At 38.0% G+C, this 11,434-nt stretch overlaps 1 non-coding gene across 1 annotated transcript; it reads right to left on the bottom strand.

The window, feature by feature from the left end:
• Positions 1 to 10,166: 10,166 nt before the first annotated feature.
• On the bottom strand, positions 10,167 to 10,274 carry LOC148561637 (small nucleolar RNA R71). Its single transcript, XR_015887198.1, has one exon. It is a non-coding gene; the product is annotated as a small nucleolar RNA R71 (small nucleolar RNA).
• Between the last annotated feature and the right edge of the window lie 1,160 nt (positions 10,275 to 11,434).

The following is an 11,434-nucleotide window of genomic DNA, read 5'->3' as shown; positions in this document are numbered from 1 at the left end:
TAGTCAGGCGGAATCAGAATGTCAGTGGATGTAATATTCTGTAAATAATTGAAAGCAATAATAGGAATAGAGTTGAGAGTCGGAGTTACTTTATCTTTTTTAACTAACTCTGGTACTACTGTCTTCTTTGCTTGTGAATGATCTTCTTCTATGGCAGGCTGTAAGTGATCAAAGCCATTGCCTGTGGTCATTGATCTCCTCTGCTACAAATTGACCACCGTTGGCCGTGGCCATCAGCCGTGGTCATTCAATCCAATGGAGGGTGAAGCCCTTAGCAATTCATTCTCTGGGCGATCCTACTCAAAACACCACAGACAAGGTCGAATCTTCTAGATCAGAGAACGCTGCTTCTTTGGATTCTAGCCTGTACCACGTAGATCATAATCTCCCCGGAGATTGGCTGAACTGGTGTCACGAGAAGTCCCCAACGAAATTATGGATTAACCGTCAGAGAGATGTATAAACATAGCTGTTGGCTCGTGCTTTTCCTTTCGAGTACTCACACGAACCCAAGTAGACGCAGGTGTTTGTCAGGCACGTTCGTCTTAATGTGATGAACAGAGCCAATTTGTCAGATCGTCCTGTTCATCACGATGAAGATCGGGATATACATCTTAGAGATAGATCAAACACGGATCGAAGAAGAAATAATAGTACTTTTAGTAATTCATAGGACTCAGCAAGGCTCCTCCCCTCAACCTAGGAGGTTTAGAAACTCAAACCGAAAGTAAAAACACAATGAAAAACGAAAATATGGCAAACTATTGACTATTATATATTGCTGAAAAGCTCTAGAAGTCAGCTTTCCATATTCGTTAAGAGTGCTCCATTTGGACTTCTTTTGCTATAGAAAAGCTCTTCCGAATGCAGGTAGGTCAGATCTGGACAGCATCTGTAGTGCTTTCTCTATCTCTGAATCAGACTTCTACTGTAGCTCCTTAATTTCATATAGAAAACACCTGAAATTGCCCAAAAACATAAAAACTCATAGTAGAATCCAAAAATGTGAATTTAACACTAAATCCTATAAAAACTCAATAAAATTAAACAAAAACTACTAAAACTATATGAAAATGATGCTAAAAAGCATATAAAATATCCGCTCATCACAACACCAAACTTAAACCATTGCTTATCCCCAAGCAACTAAAAACACAGTAGGAGAGAAATGAAAATTAAGATACAATAAATTTCTAAGTTTCAAATGAAGCTTAGTTAAAATAAGATGAGCGGGACTTAGTAGCTTTTTGCTTCTGAATACTTTTGGCATCTCACTATCCATTGAAACTTAGAATGGTTGGCATCTTTAGGAACTTAGAATCCAGATAATATCATTGACTTTCCTAGTTAAGCCTATTTTGATTCTTTAACATAGCTTTCTGAGTCTTGGCCGTGACCCTAAGCACTCTGTTTTCCAGTGATACCACCGGGTACATTCATGCCACAGACACTTTAACTGGGTGAACCTTTTTAGATTGTGACTCAGCTTTGCTAGAGTCCCCAGGCAGAGGTGTCCAGAGTTCTTAAGCACACTCTTTTTGCTTTGAACCACGACTTTAACTGCTCAGTCTTAAGCTTTTCACTTGACACCTTCACGCCACAAGCACATGGTTAGGGACAGCTTGGTTTAGCCGCTTAGGCCAGGATTTTATTCCTTTGGGCCCTCCTAACCACTGATGCTCAAAGCCTTGGGCCCTTTTTACCCTTGCCTTTTGGTTTAAAGGGTTACTGGCTTTTTGCTCTTGCCTTTTGGTTTAAAGAGCTATTGGCTTTTTCTGCTTGTTTTTTATTTTTTTTTCTTTTTTTTCGCCACTTTTTTTTTCGCATGCAAGCTTTTGCTTTTTCTTTTTGCTGCTTTTTCTTGCTTCAAGAATCAATTTTAGATTTTTCAGATTATCAATAATACTTTTCTTTTTTCCTTATTCTTTCAAGAGCCAACATTCATAATTTTCAACTTCAAATATGCACTGTTTATTTCATACATTCAGAAAACAAAAGCAAATGACACCACATCAAACTAATTGAACTAATCTTATTTTAAACTTAAAATTCATGCATCTCTTAGTTTTTTTCAAATAAAAAACTTTTTCATTTAAGCAAGGTGGGAGGTGTATGGAACATTTTATAACTTAAAGACATCAATGCAAATGATTCATGCAACTAGAACAAGAGAATAGATACTAAAATAGAAAGGAAACAGAAAAATAATAAAGAAGGAGATAAAGGGAACGAATCCACCTTGATGATGATGGCTACTACTCCTCCTTGAGGATCCAATGTGATGCTTGATCTCTTCAATGTCACTCCTTTGTCTTTGTTGAGGCTGCTGGACAGGCTCATATGCATGCTCTCTAGTTTGCTTTATCCTCTTCTTCTATTCTTAAGAGTGGTAGAAGTCACAAAGCAAAGCTTCTGCAACACCAAACTTACGAGTTTTGCTCGTCCTCGAGCAAATTTGATCAATAGGGAAGAAGGTGGGGTATGTGGAGCTTCTGTGGGACCTACTGGTTCTGAGAGGCTAGGGAATCCAGATTTCCTTCTTTGCTTTGGCATTTGAATGCCCAGGGGCTACTCCCTGGCTGGCGTTCAACACCAGCAATGCTCCCCTCTTGGGGCGTTGGACGCCCAGTGAGTGCTTCCTCACTAGCGTTCAGCTTTTACACTCTTTCTGGAGTATTCTATTTTCACTGCTATGATTTCTGTCTCTTGACTGATGCACATGATCATGATTCTAAAACTGAAAGAAAAACAAAATAAAAATAAACGGTTGAGTAAAGTTGTGTTGCCTCCCAACAAGTGCTCTTTTAAAGTCACTAGCTTGACCTTTAGCTCCTTACAGAGGTGAGTATAGGCTCAGATTTTTGCCCCTTACAGTGAATTTTCTACCTGTCCTCTCATGAATGAGCTCTACATGTGCTAGAGATAGGACACGACTCACTATGTATGGAAAGGCTGGCTTCTTAGCGAAGACAACTCTCATGCCAAGTGAGAGGCCTTCAATAGGGAATTTCTTATCCCTCCAACCTTTAGGTACTTTCTTTTTAGTACCTTTATTCTTAGAGCTTGTTGATGGCTGCCCAATACCAAACTTAGAATTGATGTCTGGGGGCTCTGCAGAGCTCTGCACAGAAAGAGAGGTTTGGCATACTAGGTGTTGCACAGTTATCTCTCTTTGAGAAGGAGAATTAGGATGAGGCATCTTGAATAAGACGTGATCCTCCCCTAACTTTAGGGTTAATTTTCCCTTAGCCACATCAATGATAGCAATAGCTGTGGCTAGGAAAGGTCTGCCAAGGATGACACAGTCATCCTCATCTTTTCCTATGTCCAAGACAATAAAGTTTGCAGGGATGTAATGGTTTTCAACTTTAACCAAAACATCCTCCACTAAGCCATATGGCTTCTTCATGGTCTTGTCTGCCATCTCTAAAGAGACATGTGCAGCTTGTACCTCAAGGATTCCCAGTTTCTCCATTACAGAGAGTAGCATGAGGTTTATGCTTGACCCTAGGTCACATAGAGCCTTTTCAAAGGTCATAGTGCCTATGGTGCAAGGAATCAGAAAGCGCCCAGGATCTAAAAGCTTTTGAGGTAGCTCTTGCTGAACCAAAGCATGGAGTTCTTTGGTAAGTAGTGGAGGTTCTTCCTCCAGAGGCTTTGTACCAAATAGTTTGGCATTCAGCTTCATAAGAGCTCCTAGTGTCTTCATCCTCACTTGAGGATGAGTAGTCATCAAAACTCATACACTGCAGAAGTGCATTCAAAGGAAACTCAATGGTCTTTATGGTTTCCTTTGATTCTGGGCTAGAGGTTTCTTGAGTGGGATTCAGGCAGTCAAAGGGTGTGCTTTCACTAGCGTTCAACGCCAACTCTGTCATCTTATTGGGCATTGAACGCCCTTGCTGTCCATCCTGACTGGCGTTAAACGCCAATCCCTCTAGCATTCTGGGCATTGAACGCCCAGCAAAGATGTCCTTGCTGGCGTTCAACGCCAGCTTCCCTGGGCTGGTGGGCGTTGAACGCCCAGTGAAGGCTTCTTCACTGGCGTCCAATGCCTTCCCATTCTCCTCCAATTCAGCCTTAACCTCCATGGTTATGGCTTTGCACTCTTCTCTAGGATTAACCTCAGTATTACTAGGAAGAGTGTTAGGAGTGATCTCAGGGATCCTCTTACTCAGTTTACCAAACTGTACCTCCAAGTTTCTAATGGAGGACCTTGTTTCATTAATGAAACTATGGGTGGTCTTAGTGAGGCTGGAAACCATAATGGCTAAGTCAGAAAGGCTCTAATTAGAGGTTTTCATATTCCCTTGAGAAGATGGGAATGGTGGTTGGTGCGAAATTTATAACCACAAACTAACTGGCATGTGCACTGGGTTTTACCAAGTAATACCTCAGGTGAGTGAGGGTCAATCCCACAAGGATTGATGGATCAAGCAACAATGGTTGAGTGATTGGCTTAGTCAGACAAATAGAAAATAGTGTTTTGGTATTCAAAAGCATTAAACAGTAAGTTCAGAGTTCAAAGATAGGCAGGTAAATAAGTTGGGAATAAAATATGGAGAAAACAGTTAAGGTTTCAGAGTTATCTATTTTTTTGGATTAACTTTTCTTACTAACTATTTTAATCATGTAAGATTTAATTCATGGCAAACTATATGTGACTAGACCCTAATTCCTTAGACCTTTCTAGTCTGCTCTAATTCTCATCAACTGCCAATTCCTTGGTCAATTAATTCCAATTAGAGGGTGAAGCTTAATTCTAGTTATTATGCCACAAAAACTCTAATTACCCAAATATAAAAGGATTATATGTCACATATCCCGTTAAGTCCAGATAATTAGAATTTAGGAGAAGTTGTTTTTAAACTGTTGTTCAAGTAAAGAGCTTTTCCAAGTTATACAAGAACTCAATTAGAAAGAGGGTCATACTTCCGTTCCACCCAAAAGATAAAGAGCGAAAACAATTCTTAAATTATAAATCAGTACATGAATTAAAATAGAAAAGCAATACAATCAATCCATACAAATAGACAGAGCTCCTAACCTTAACAATGGAGGTTTAGTTGCTCATGGTTCAGAGAAGAAAACTAGGATTGTAAATTGGGTTGAAGTGGAATGAAAAGTTAACTAATGTTGGGATCCCCACAGAAGGGAAGTTTCTTTTCCCTTCTATATCTAATCCTAATTATTTTAAAATCTAATTTTCAAAACTAAAATAATATCTTTTTCTACAATAAGATTTGAATTTAAATCAGAATTAATTAAATAATCAGCAAGTCTTTAATTGATGGATGGGGACCACTTGTTTCGTCCATTCTGTAGCTTCTAATCTGTGTTTTCTGGGCTGGAAACTGGGTCAAAACAGCCCAAAAATCGCACCCAGCGTTTTCTGCATTTTCTGCACGTGGCGCATGTCACACGTACTCGTCAGTCATGCGTACGCATCGATGGTCTTCTTCGCGTGTCACGCGTACGCATCAGGTACGCGCACGTGTCGCTGAGCAACTTCGCTTCTTACGCGTATGCGTCAGGTACGCGCACGCGTCGCCATGGAAAGCTTCAAATCACGCGCAGCGTCTATTACGCGCACGCGTCGCTCCTCGCTGTCATCTCCTTTAATTCTTGTGCTGTAGAAACTCCATCACATCTAGCCGAATGCTATCTAAAATAAACAGAATTGCACAAGACTCAAGGTAGCATCCATAGTGGCTAAAAGTTAATTAATTCTTTATTAAACTCAATAAATTAAATACAAATTCACTAGGAAAAGATAGGAAAGATGCTCTCGCATCACAACACCAAACTTGAATTGTTTCTTGTCCTCAAGCAACCAAAACTAATATAGGCTTAGGATGTGAATTTGCATGAGAATGAGAGTTCGATTAAGCTCAGGTCTCTTCTTATAATGGGGCTTACAACTGTATTCTTGAATAGTTTTGGCATCTCATTATCCTTTGAATCAGAAGGATGTTACTGTCTTTTGGAATTAGAATCCTGATGAGCGGATAATTTATACGCTTTTTGGCATTGTTTTTAGTATGTTTTTAGTAGGATCTAGTTACTTTTAGGGATATTTTTATTAGTTTTTATGTTAAATTCACATTTCTGGACTTTACTATGTGTTTGTGTGTTTTTCTGTGATTTCATGTATTTTCTGGCTGAAATTGAGGGACTTGAGCAAAAATCAGATTCAGAGGTTGAAGAAGGACTGCTGATGCTGTTAGATTCTGACCTCCCTGCACTCAAAGTGGGGTTTCTGGAGCTACAAAATTTAAAATGGCTTTCTCTCAAAGGCGTTGGAAAGTAGACATCCAGAGCTTTCCAGCAATATATAATAGTCCATACTTTGGCCGAGTTTAGATGACGCAAAAGGGCGTTGAACGCCAGTTCTACGCTGCAGTCTGGAGTTAAACGCCAGAAACACGTCACGGACCAGAGTTGAACACCAGAAACACGTTACAAACTGGCGTTCAACTCCAAGAATGACCTCTCCACGTGTACACTTCAAGATCAACCCAAGCACACACTAAGTGGACCCCGGAAGTGGATTTATGCATCAATTACTGTCTTCTGTAAACCCTAGTAACTAGTTTAGTATAAATAGAACTTTTTACTATTGTATTTTCATCTTATGATTTTTAGTTCATCTTAGGATCATATTGATCACGTTTGGGGACTGGCCATTCGGCCATGCCTGGACCTTATCACTTATGTATTTTCAACGGTAGAGTTTCTACACACCATAGATTAAGGTGTGGAGCTCTGTTGTTCCTCACGAATTAATGCAAAGTACTACTGTTTTTCTATTCAATTTAACTTATTCCGCTTCTAAGATACTCATTCGCATTTCAATATGAATGTGATGAACGTAACAATATCATCATTCCCATACAAACACGTGCCTAACAACCACTTCCGTTCCACCTTAGATTGGATGATTATCTCTTGGATCTCTTAATCAGAATCTTCGTGGTATAAGCTAGATTGATGGCGGCATTCATGAGAATCCGGAAAGTCTAAACCTTGTCTGTGGTATTCTGAGTAGGATTCAGGGATTGAATGACTGTGACGAACTTCAAACTCGCGAGTGCTGGGCGTAGTGACAGACGCAAAAGGATAGTAAATCCTATTCCAGTATGATCAAGAACCTCCAGATGATTAGCCATGCAGTGACAGCGCATCGGACCATTTTCACAGAGAGGATGGGATGTAGCCATTGACAACGGTGATGCCTCCAGATGATTAGCCATGCAGTGATAGCGCATCGGACCATTTTCACAGAGAGGATGAGATGTAGCCATTGACGACGGTGATGCCCTTACATAAAGTTTGCCATGGAAAGGAGTAAGACTGATTGGATGAAGACAGCAGGAAAGTAGAGGTTCAGAGGAACGAAAGCATCTCTATACACTTATCTGAAATTCTCACCAATGAATTACATAAGTATTTCTATCTTTATTTTCTGTTTATTCATTATTATAATTCGAAAACTCCATAATCATTTGATATCCGCCTGACTGAGATTTACAAGGTGACCATAGCTTGCTTCAAGCCGACAATCTCCGTGGGATCGACCCTTACTCACGTAAGGTTTTATTACTTAGACGACCCAGTGTACTTGCTGGTTAGTTGTGCGAAGTTGTGAAGTTATGTTTGGACCATGGTATTGTGCACTAGTTATTGGCGCCATTGCCAGGGAGAGAACGAACAACAAATTTTACAACCTCAGAGTAACAATTTCGCATACCAAGTTTTTGGCACCGTTGCCGGGGATTGTTCGAGTTTGGACAACTGACGGTTCATCTTGTTGCTCAGATTGGGTAATTTTCTTATTTTATTTTCAAAAAGTTTTCAAAAAAAAATTTTCAAAAATATTTTCTTCTTTTTTTGTTTTTCCCAAAAAATATTTTCAAAAAAAATATATATATATATATATTTTTTTCTTCAGAATTTTTAAGAATGAATTCTAGAATTTCATGAAAAATGTTGGAGCCTGGCTGGCTGCAAAGCCATGTCTAAATTCTTTTAGACTGAGGCTCCCAAACCATCATCACAAGAGCAAGCTAGTTGTTCCTAATCCATCTGCTGTTGTATGACTGATGTGTATTCTAAAGCTTGGCTGGCTAGTAAGCCATGTCTAACCCTTGGATTGGAGCTTTAGGCTAGCATTGGAAGATCCTAGAATTCTTATTAAAAATTTTTGAATTTCTTATTTTCTTTCTCCTATATGTTTTTCGAAAAAAATATACAAAAATCCAAAAAAAATTTATAAAATCATAAAAATCAAAAATATTTTGTGTTTCTTGTTTGAGTCTTGAGTCAATTCTTAAGTTTGGTGTCAATTGCATTTTTTCTAAAAAAATTTTTTATGCATTTTTTCGAAAATTCATGCATTCATGGTGTTCTTCATGATCTTCAAGTTGTTCTTGGCCAGTCTTCTTGTTTGATCTTCATATTTTCTTGTTTTGTGTCTTTTCTTGTTTTTCATACGCATTCTTGCATTCATAGTGTCTATACATGAAAAATTTCTAAGTTTGGTGTCTTGCATGTTTTCTTTTCTTGAAAATTTTTCAAACATAAGTTCTTGATGTTCATCTTGACATTCAAAGTGTTCTTGGTGTTCATCTTGACATTCATAGTGTTCTTGCATGCATCACATGTTTTGATCCAAAATTCTCATGCATTGAGTCTTTTTCATGTTTTTCTCTTTCTTCATTAAAAATTCAAAAATAAAAAAATATCTTTCCCTTTTTCACTCATAAATTTCGAAAATTTGGATTGACTTTTTCAAAAATTTTTAAAATCTAGTTGTTTTTATGAGTCAAATCAAATTTTCAATTTAAAAATCTTATCTTTTTCAAAATCTTTTTCTTAATTTTATATCATATTTTCGAAAATATCATCAACAATTAATGTTTTGATTCAAAAAAATTTCAAGTTTGTTACTTGCTTGTTAAGAAAGATTCAAACTTTAAATTCTAGAATCATATCTTGTGATTTCTTGTGATTCAAGTCATTAATTGTGATTTTAAAAATCAAATCTTTTTCAAAACTAATTTCAATCATATCTTTTCAAAAATATCTTTTTATCTTATCTCTTTCAAAATCATATATCTTCATATCATATCTTTTTCAAAAATTTCATTTTAAAATATCTTTTCTAACTTCTTAACTTCTTATCTTTTCAAAATTGATTTTCAAATTTTTTTCAACTAACTAATTGACTTTTTGTTTGTTTCTTATCTTTTTCAAAACTACCTAACTAACTCTCTCTCTCTCTAATTTTCGAAAATCTCTTCCCTCTTTTTCAAAATTTCTTTTTAATTAACTAATTGTTTCAATTTTTAATTTTAATTTGATTTCATTCCTAATTTTCGAAAATCACTAACCCCTTTTCAAAATTTTATTTTCGAAAATCCTCCTTCTCTCTCATCTCCTTCTATTTATTTATTCATCTACTAACACTTCATGTCACCCAAATTCGAACCCCCTCTTCCATCTGTGTTCGAATTTTCCTTCTTCCCTTCTTTACATTACATTCTTTTCTTCTTCTACTCACACAGGGGAACCTCTATACCTGGGTAAAAAGGATCCCTATTATTATTATTTTTCTATTCCCTCTTTTTCATATGAGCAGGAGCAAGGACAAGAACATTCTTATTGAAGCAGACCCTGAACCTGAAAGGACTCTGAAGAGGAAACTAAGAGAAGCTAAAATACAATAATCCAGAGATAACCTTACAGAAATTTTCGAACAGGAAGAGGAGATGGCAGCCGAAAATAATAATAATGCAAGGAGGATGCTTGGTGACTTTACTGCACCTAATTCCAATTTACATGGAAGAAGCATCTCCATCCCTACCATTGGAGCAAACAATTTTGAGCGGAAACCTCAATTAGTTTCTCTAATGCAACAAAACTGCAAGTTTCATGGACTTTCATCTGAAGATCCTTTTCGGTTCTTAACTGAATTCTTGCAAATCTGTGATACTGTTAAGACTAATGGAGTAGATCCTGAAGTCTAAAGGCTCATGCTTTTCCCGTTTGCTGTAAGAGACAGAGCTAGAATGTGGTTGGACTCTCAACCCAAAGATAGCCTGAACTCTTGGGATAAGCTGGTCACGGCTTTCTTAGCCAAGTTCTTTCCTCCTCAAAAGTTGAGTAAGCTTAGAGTGGATGTTCAAACCTTCAGACAGAAGGAAGGTGAATCCCTCTATGAAGCTTGGGAGAGATACAAGCAACTGACCAAAAAGTGTCCTTCTGACATGCTTTCAGAATGGACCATCCTGGATATATTCTATGATGGTCTGTCTGAATTAGCTAAGATGTCATTGGATACTTCTGTAGGTGGATCCATTTACCTAAAGAAAATGCCTGCAGAAGCTCAAGAACTCATTGACGTGGTTGCTAACAACCCGTTTATGTACACTTCTGAGAGGAATCCTGTGAGTAATGGGACGCCTCAGAAGAAGGGAGTTCTTGAAATTGATACTCTGAATGCCATATTGGCTCAGAATAAAATATTGACTCAGCAAGTCAATATGATTTTTCAGAGTCTGAATGGAATGCAAGCTGCATCCAACAGTACTCAAGAGGAATCTACTGAAGAAGAGGCTTATGATCCTGAGAACCCTGCAATAGCAGAGGTGAATTACATGGGTGAACCATATGGAAACAGCTATAATCCCTCATGGAGAAATCACCCAAATCTCTCATGGAAGGATCAACAAAAGCCTTAGCAAGGCTTTCATAATGGTGGAAGAAACAGGTTTAGCAATAGCAAGCCTTTTCCATCATCCACTCAGCAACAGACAGAGAACTCTAACAAAATACCTCTAATTTAGCAAACTTAGTCTCTGATCTATCTAAGGCCACTGTGAGTTTCATGAATAAAACAAGGTCCTCCATTAGAAATTTGGAAGCACAAGTGGGCCAGCTGAGTAAAAGGATCACTGAAATCCCTCCTAGTACTCTCCCAAGTAATACAGAAGAAAATCCAAAAGGAGAGTGCAAGGCCATTGAATTGACCATCATGGCCGAACCCACAAGAGAGGAGAAGGACGTGAATCCCAAGGAGGAAGACCTCCTGGGACGTACAGTGATCAATAAGGAGTTTCCCTCTGAGGAACCAAAGGAATCTGAGACTCATCTAGAGACCATAGAGATTCCATTAAACCTCCTTATGCCATTCATGAGTTCTGATGAGTATTCTTCTTCTAAAGAGAATGAGGATGTCACTGAAGAACAAGTTGCCAAGTTCCTTGGTGCAATCATGAAGCTGAATGCCAATTTATTTGGTAATGAGAGTTGGGGAGATGAAACTCCTCTGTTCACCAATGAACTAAATGCATTGGATCAACTGAGATTGTCTCAGAAGAAACAGGATCCTGGAAAGTTCCTAATACCTTGTACCATAGGCACCATGACCTTT

The sequence above is a fragment of the Arachis ipaensis genome, chromosome B6, assembly GCF_059453495.1.
Source record: "Arachis ipaensis isolate K30076 ecotype BB chromosome B6, ASM5945349v1, whole genome shotgun sequence".
NCBI lineage: Eukaryota > Viridiplantae > Streptophyta > Magnoliopsida > Fabales > Fabaceae > Arachis > Arachis ipaensis.
This window is presented reverse-complemented; position numbering and strand designations above follow the sequence as displayed.